This window comes from Macaca mulatta, chromosome 1 (genome assembly GCF_049350105.2).
Source record: "Macaca mulatta isolate MMU2019108-1 chromosome 1, T2T-MMU8v2.0, whole genome shotgun sequence".
Classification (NCBI taxonomy): Eukaryota; Metazoa; Chordata; class Mammalia; order Primates; family Cercopithecidae; genus Macaca; species Macaca mulatta.
In genome coordinates this window covers 192,620,753-192,629,590 of record NC_133406.1, presented here as the reverse complement: position 1 = coordinate 192,629,590, position 8,838 = coordinate 192,620,753, and the positions used below count along the sequence as shown (strand labels likewise).

The window sequence follows — 8,838 nt, the reverse complement described above, 5'->3', positions numbered from 1 at the left end:
CTTTGGGTGAGCATGTGGGCCAATCTGCAGTGTTTCTTTTCCACAAAGACGACACTGTGGGAAGGCTGGGGGCTCCCTTTGGGGCTTTGAGGACCCACGTATAGCCTTGCTGGCACCACTCCTTCCTGGCTCCAGCAGCTCTCAGGAGAGATGGTAAGTCAGTGTAACAAGATCACTGGCTTTGGAGTCAGGCTGACTGGTTTGAATCCCAGCTTTACCCTTAATGACCATATGACCATGGACAAGTCATTTAACCTCATGGACTTCAATTTCCTCATCTGTGAAAAACCTGCTGATACCACTACCTTGCAAGGTTATTATTAGAATTAGGGCTAGCTTATGTAAGAAACCTGGCACATAGTAGATGCTCAATAAATGGTAGATACCATCAGATTGGTCAACCCAGCACTTGATTCTACCCTGTCTTAGGTTTCCAGGTGGAGGTTGTGTGGAGGGAGTAATAGGATAGCTAGGGAAGAGGGATAGAGGAGAACCAGGCTCCATGCCTGACTGTACAATGAATTTGGGAAACTAACCCGTCTCTGGTCTCTGCCACCCCATCCGTACATCTCTAAGGGGCTTTCCAACCCAGTGAACTGCATGCTGGCCAAGGATTAAGACTGAGTCTTCTCCTATCTCTACCCTTGGGTTAGAGAAAAGGCCAGATCCACAGTAGCTGCTCGAAGACAACTTAGCTGTTTGACTTTGTCCGCTGCTGGTCAACCAAGTCCAGAGACATGGTAGATGAAAACTCAGATATACTCAGGCCAACTGTGTTCAAGGAAGGGATGACAATGTTATCTCATGTAACTGTTACATTGAATAAGCCAGACTCATGGGGGAATAATCAAGAAACAACTTTCATCAGTCATTCTGCCCATCTGAGTCTCTTTTTGTCCTTTTTGTTGAAATCTGACTCTTCTGTTTTCTCTTAGGTAACACAAATTTCCCCATTTGTCTTAAATCACAAAATATTGTTTCTGCTCAGTAATTAACATGTCTAGGATATTACTATTACTCATCTTAGTCCATTTTGTGCTGTTGTAGCAGAATAACTGAGACTGGGTAATGTAGAAGGAACAGAAATTTGTTTCTTAAAGTTCTGGAGGATAGGAAGTCCAAGATCAAGGATCTGGCATCTGGCGAGAGCCCTCCTGCTGCATCATCCCATAGCGGAAAGGCAAAGAGAGGGCAAGAGATTGAACTCCTAGCCTCACACCCTTTTATAATTGGCATTAATCCATTCATGAGTGTGGAGCCCTCATGGCCTAATTACCTCTCATTAAGCCCCACCTCCCAACACTGTTGCATTGGGGATTAAGTTTCTAACACACGCTTTTCAGGGAACACATTTAAACTGTAACACTACTGTTAACCTGTTAATAATAATAGCAGTAATAAACTTCAAACTTCTTTTAAAAGCAAGATTTTTTTTTTTCCTCACTACTTGCTTGAACCTGGCACTGCTGCTGGCCTGTAGTGAGAAAGCGGCTCAATCTTCTGCAGTGAGAAAGGGGCTGTTTCTTCTTTCTCCTTCTCTGTCTACATCTTGCTAACCATTGTGGATTTTTTTTATATCTCTATTGTCAGGAATGGGAAGAGAAAAAGAAGGAAGAGGAACAGGAGAATTCTTACTGGACGAGTATAGAACTGAAGATTCAGGGTCTCTCTGAGCTTGGCAGGCATTAACCTTACTTCTTCTTTCATTGGGTATTTTTATGGGTTCTTTGAGAATCCCCACCCCCAACTCATGCAGATGATCCCTGATGTGGGTAAATGCATTTTGATTCCAGCTGGCTCCTTCAGATTCCTTCCCCAGCCCCTAGGCATCTTCCAGCACCACCAGCCTCTTTATGCTGAGGTCCTTCATCCCACTAGATGGTCCACTGACAGGGTTTAAGAAGACTTAGAGCATCTCTCTCTCATGTGTTCCAGATCTGGTTCAAGAGAACACATCTGCATTCTCTACCTTGATAAAATGAGAATTTAGGTTGTCCCCAGTGCAGCAACGTCCCTTTATTCTTCTGTTGGGCAGCTGGTCAGTCGGCATCTAACCTTTTACATTTAGCAGTGGGAATCAGATTCCAATTTATAGTATCCCCCAAATATAGGGAAAACATCACGTTCTCCAACTATCCCATTAAAGTCACTTTCCCCAGGCTTGAGTTAATGGAAGGAGTGGACAAAGACACATGATGTACTTACAGTCCTTTCCAGAAAAACCCTATCTAATCCCCCACTTTGTTCTTGGCTTCTCCCACCTCTCTTATATGCCAGAGTTGAGTAGTGAGCAAGGAACCTCAAAAGTAGCTTTTAATACCATCTTTTTCAGTTCTTACAGGTTGGTTCTGCACTGCACTTGCAGAAGTGGTATCCATTATCTTGGGGCCTCACATGAAATATGGACTAATGTGGTTTATATTTGTTTCCAAGGCAAAACTCTGAGGTATATATTGCTATCTGTATTTAATGGTTGAGAAAACAGATTGGGAGAGGCTAAGCAACTAGCTCTAAGCATACAGCTAGTGGGGATTAAAAACCAGGTTAATCAGATTCCAAAACCTGAATTCTTTTCATCCTACATGAAGATTGGGCTTTACCTCTATAGCAGCTGGTGGATATAAAAATGCTTGAGGGCCTGCCACACAGCCAAGTTAAGCATTCACATCACAATAGAGTGTGACTGTCAGCTGCTTATTAATCTTGAAGCATGTTCCTATCCATGAACTCATTTGCTGGGACATCATCCAGGACAAGAAACTTCCCGATGCCCATTGAATTGCTTCAGAAGAACCCAGCAAATAATCTTTCTTGTGCTTGACCCAAGCATTGATTACTGCTCTCGTTTTCTCTCTAAGGCTTTTAGTTAATTTTTTCTGCTTTTCGGTTCTGCTGATTATTATATTGGAGAGAGACCCTCAATTAACATAATCTTTATAATAACCAACAACATGTATTTAAAAAGTGCTCATTTGTTTGTAATATCTGCCTTTATCTTGTTCATCTCTGTGTCTGCAGCAGTCTTAGTACATATTATTACTCCATAAAGACTAGTTGAATTAATTCATTGGCTAAACAAAGTTAATTTAAGAGTGGGTTAGAGTTGGGGAAGGAGAATGAGAAGGAGGGAAATGCATACCTATGGGAGCTGTAACGTCAATCATCAATGGCTCATACTCCCAATTCCCTGGGCAGGCCTGGATAAGGGTCTTTTAGCTTCAACTTTCTCACCTGACCAGCGGGGACAAGGGTCTCCATCTTGTCAGCCTCACTGGGAGTGTAAGATGAACCTCCAACAAATCATCGAAGTGAAAAGAAATAAAAAAGTATCACACATGTGGGTTTAGTCTGGAAAAACAAAACTCCTGACTCAGCCTGGGTCTCCTCAGACAGTCGGCTAGGAGGACCCAGAAAACCACTCTGGCCTGTGTAAGTTGCAAACAGAGGCTTCTACTTTCTGGGATAAATTATCCATGAGGCAGAGGCGTCAGGGCTGTCTGCTCCCTGTCTGGCCTCCTTTGCCATCTCACTTCATGAGGCATAAATCCCCAAGACTCCCCAGTCATTTCTTATCTGCATCAGTGTTTATTTTTTAAAATTGTGTTCCCCCCTCTTTTCTCTGCTTGCTATTTTATAGGGATATGGGCCAGGAGGGCAGAATCCAACTACAAATCTCACAGCTCTCCCTGCTGAGACGTTGGGACAGAGGGAGTGAGCTATGGTGGTCTGAAGCATAGATGTCATAGATGTCCCAGCAAGGGCCAGAGAAAGTGCCTTGGGGTATTTCCTGAGAAGGTGGGGCTCTGATATTTGCTTTCCTGGTGTGTCCAGACCTCAGGATGCAGAATCCAGAGAGAACAAAGAGTGTGTTCATATGAAAAGGACACCAGGTGTGGTGTTGGACGCTTCTCCGTCGCACCTAGCTGGGTGACATTGACTAAGCTACTGTAGCCTCATTTTAGTCGTTAATGGTCATGACAATAACTCTTAAGGTGATTGTGAGGATCGTCTAGCATACCACCTGCCATGGGAGGTGTGCAGTGCACATCATTTCCTCTTATCTTTAGCTGTGATTGTGAAGTAACATGTTTATCATCTAATCTTCCTCAAGACTCTTGAATGTAAGCTCCTTTGAGGCAGGGACTTTGTCTGGCCTGTTCACCCCAGGATCCCCATCACCCAGTAGAATGTCTGACATATTATCTGTGCTCAATCAACATTGGCTGAATAATGAATGAAACCAAATTCTCTGTATGATTTCCATAGGCACAGAGTAATTTCAATATGAGAGCATTGCTACAGAGACCTATAGACATTCAGAATCAGAAAGGGCTTTTGAACAACATGCAACTTGAGGTCTTCTTTGTTGAGAGGAAGACACTTATGTTCAGAGAGGGAAGACATTCGACCAGGATTCCACCAGAAGTTAGGGCTGGAACCCAGGTCTTCTGACTCCCCATCTGATGTTCTTTATACTACATTATGCTGTTAGTCATGTCTTTAAGGTAGAAGAGAAGGATAGAGAATTATGAAACAGAAAAACCTAAGAAAAGGAAAGTGAAGGGAAAGAAAACATTTCCACTCAAGTTGAGAGAGAGAGACAGATAGAGAGACAGATGGACACAGACTTAGAGAAAGACAGAGAGACACAGGGCTGGGACCTAAAAGGAATTAAATCCAAAACATACTATGTTACATGACAGACAGCCTGAGTATTACTTTAGAACACTGAGAACTCTCCCCTCACTGTGGCCTCAGCAGTGCCCTTGACCTTTATCCATGTGGGTCACAGCATGAGTAACCTTGGTGAAAGTGGGGAAGCCTCAATTTCTGCTAGAAGCCAACCTTTATTGCCTATTTCAACCTGGCTAGCAAGGCTTTGTTTTCCTCATAACCTACACAATGATGCCACTACTACCACCACTACCCTTTCCAACAGTTCAATTACTACTATAAAAGTTCATACCTTTCTAATGTTTATTATGTGCCAGGCACTGTCCTAGTATTTTACACACATGAACTCAGTTAATTCTCACAGCCACCATCATTTTACAGATGAGGTTAAGTAATCTGCCTGTGATCATCCCATCGGTAAAGAGAGGAGCAGCAGCACAAAGGCCAGACATCTCTCTGGGGTTAAAGCCCAGCACAAACTGTCCTCATGTCTCACTCAGGCCTTTCTCCTGCTATCCTTTCAGAGGTCACCTTGTTTTCACTGAATCGAAACAGATTCTTCCATTTTATTCTGACATGCTTTAACCACACTTCCTACTCCTCCATGTCTGCAAATATCCAAATAAAATACCATTCCAGGCCCTGTGCTAGGGGCCCGGAATGCAGATATGAGAAATGGTGCAGTCTAATAGGGAGGCTGACATTTAAATGGAACATTACAAAGTAGTTCTTTAAGTACTAAAGAGAAGCATGACCCCAGCACCTAGGGAGTTAGAATAGAATTCATAGAGGAGAAGGAAATATTTCATCTGCATCTGAGTTGAGTAAATGACCACCAGAAGAGGGAGGGAACAGAGAGTGCAGGCTGAGACGTGCTGGTGCGAAGTAGGATTTTGGGGGAACCAGTGGGGTTTACAATGGAGAGGGCCAGAATGTGAGACTGGAAAGGGCTTGAGATCAAGATGTAAAAGATTTGAAGACCAGGCTAAGGGCTGGCTTTATGTCAGTGATAATGCTTTATTGATAATGATCATGAATGACAGACCTGGCTGACCCTCATACTGACTGACACACAGAGGAGTTGATTGGCTGATAGAGGTATGTGTCAAAACTTCTCCATAGCACCAGGGAGTATATTGGAGCCATTTCTGTTGAAGGCCCAGCCCTGCTACAACAGAGAAAATTCTCTTTCTGCCCTCAGTTTCCTCCAGGCTGAGACTTACTTGCTTCTGGCTGCAGATGATGCTCCTGGCTCTGGGATGTGTTGGGCCAAGAATTTCTGCCAGCCTTCTGGGCTTCTTATGAAATCAGATATTTGAACAGGGCCCCAGTTTCCCAACACAAGCCTAAATCACTTCCACTGTTCTGAAACCTACTCCATGTATCCACCACTCATCACAGCTAGAGGGGTCTGCAGCCAAGCTGGGAAGAATCAGGCCTCCAAAACTCTGAACCCTGGGAGATGTGGGGCTAGGACCAAGCCTGCAAGAGGCCAGGCGGTCCCACCCTTAGCCTTGGGAGGAGAACTTCCTAAATGTACAGCCACTAGCAGTTTAATAGCTCTGGGCCCAGTTCATGTACATAAACTCTCAGTTTTATTTTGATATTTATAGTCACTTGTAAAATAAATAACACACTTGATTGGAGGTTGTTAAGTTGGTGCTCACAGTTTGCCAAGGGCCTGGGAAGCCTGCTGGGGTGTGACCACTCTGGGCATTCTACAGAGAAGCTTGATTGCTCTTCCTTCCACCCTGAGTCCACAGCACTCTTTCCATGTGGTGGTGTTCCCACCTTAGACCTATTACTCCCTCTCACAGGCTCTCTCAAAGCTGGCTAAGGCCTCTCTGACTTCCTTGATTCCAGAGTCTCTGAGAGGGAGTAGGAGATACTCTGGCATCTCCCACTGAATTAGAAGCATAGTGTTTTAGAATCTAAACATCTTTCAAGCTGAGATTATTAATGTCCAAGAATAGTCAGATTATAAATTGTGAGAAATTTGGAATTCTAAACTATGTGAAACAGAAATACGGGGCACCGAGATATCGAATGATAAGAATTTCAGAGTGAGGAGCTTAGTTTGAGTCTAGGCCTCTGTCTTCCATTGGGTTTAGATGAGACTAAACAGATGTAGCTAACTGGTGTGTGTGTGTGGTGGAGGTAGGGGTGGGAAATGGCCAGGTAACACTTGGCGGTAGACAGGTAGACCTGGCTGAAGAGTGGGGGAAAGTTGGAAGTTGCAGAGAGGAACAGAAGGTACTGCATTCTCACTGACCAAATGTGTTCATAAGGACATGAAAGATACCTATGAGGAATTTGGGACCTTTGGGGGCAGGAGCCAGTGAAAATTTGAGCTATTACTATTATGTAACCTCATTTAACTCAAGTTAGTTAGAAGTCTGGACTTTTAGGGCTTTAGAATTAAGATTCGAAGAGCCGTGAATGGACTCATGCCTGTAATCCCAGCACTTTGGGAGGCTGAGGCAGGTGGATTACTTGAGCCCAGGAGCTTGAGGCCAGCCTGTGCTGGCCGTCTAAAAAAATAGACAGGCATGGTAGCACAAGCTTCTAGTTCCAGCTACTTGGTGGCTGAAGTGGGAAGATCCCTTGAGCCTAGGAGTTTGAGGCTGGAGTGAGCTATGATCATGTCACTGCACTCCAGCCTGGGCAACAGAGCAAGACCTTGTCTTAAAAAAAAAAAAAGCAAGAATTAAGACTCGAGGCTTTTTAGGTTACCAGTTATTTAGACTAGAATCTAGAATAGTAAAGACGTAGATGAGAATCTTAGAATCCTAGAATTCTAGGATAATATAACTTAAGGGTCCTAAGAATGTATCTAGTCTTTTTCCTAGTGAATTAGGCTGGGGTTTGGAGACAGTCTGAGATAAAGAAGACCAATCATGGGCTATTGCAGCTTTATGAGTTTCACAACATCCAAAGTTGAACTGGACCTGAGGAGCGATGAGGGAGGGAAAAGCAGCAGCACGTGGTTACCATTAATGGTAGATGTAAGACAGGATCTTGATTTAATACTTCTTAGTGCAGTTAAAATAAAGTTAAAAGAGATGCCCAACCTAATATTCCTACTTTATGTCGAGGGAACGGAGGTCCAGAGAAGCAAAGTAATATGTCCAGTTTGGAATCATCAGTTAGTGGCAGATCAGATCTGGATGTGGATCCATGTTGCTTGGCTTCCAGTCAGTTATTTCCTTTTCACTGGTCTGCTCCTCCTGGACTGAGGTCACTCATTGCATTCTCTTGACAGCTTTATGGGAAGCAGTTAGTATGTCACTGGCCTATTTAGTAAATGGAAATATAAAGGACAATGAAGAAAGGAAATGGATTGTGTGATGGGAACACTGGGCAAAATTCATAAGTTAATTCAGGATGAGGCTATGAATTTTACCCTTCTCCAGCCCAGTTCTGTTTTCCTGTCACAGACCAACTCCTGTCATTGATGGCCTGAATCTGGCTAGTCCCAAAGTGAGGCTTCAGTCTAGTCACAGACGGACCCTCGACCTTGGCCGAAGACTGAGCCTTGACTTCGATAACAAAATAAGATAAAGCATTTAATAAGAAAATGAGAACACAGGCCATATTGCATACTGAGCAGAATACAGGTCATTTTCTGTACTGAGTCAGATCTTCTGGTGCAGGGGAAAGACAGTAGGCTCTAGGGTCTCCTGGAACAGAGCCTCCTGGTTTCATGAAGAGGGAGTTTCTGAGAAGAAGCCTTTTTCATTCTGCACATTTCAGATTTATCTGCCCCTGTAGATGAGAAGTGACATCTGATTGGTGAATTTGGGAAGAAATTTAGGGCATATAAAGCTCAGTTCTGCTACTTTCTTTATCTTGAGAACTGTCTGTCTAAGAGAAGCACACTTTCTGCTCTTGCTCTTGGGCCTTGTCCTTATAGCCAAGGATGGCCTCGCATAGGACTGCTCTGCTTGGTTGGGCAAGTCTGCCTACTTAGGGGGATGATTTAGCTGTACTATGTCATTCAGGATACCTTTGGAACCAACATCTCCCAAACTGTGGTAAAAGTTATTTTATTTTTCTTTTCTTTTCTTTTTTTCTTTTTTCTTTTCTTTTTTTCTTTTTCTTTCTTTCTTTCTTTCTTTCTTTTTTTTTTTGAGACAGGGTTTACTCTGTCACCCAGGCTGGAGT

The 8,838-nt window shown here is 43.5% G+C and overlaps 1 protein-coding gene across 2 annotated transcripts in view; it reads left to right on the top strand.

Annotated features, from left to right (window-relative positions):
* LOC106998463 (selection and upkeep of intraepithelial T-cells protein 1-like) overlaps positions 1-8,838 on the top strand; it is a 215,810-nt gene that overhangs the window by 77,129 nt on the left and 129,843 nt on the right. The gene's annotated exons all lie outside the window — the stretch shown is intronic.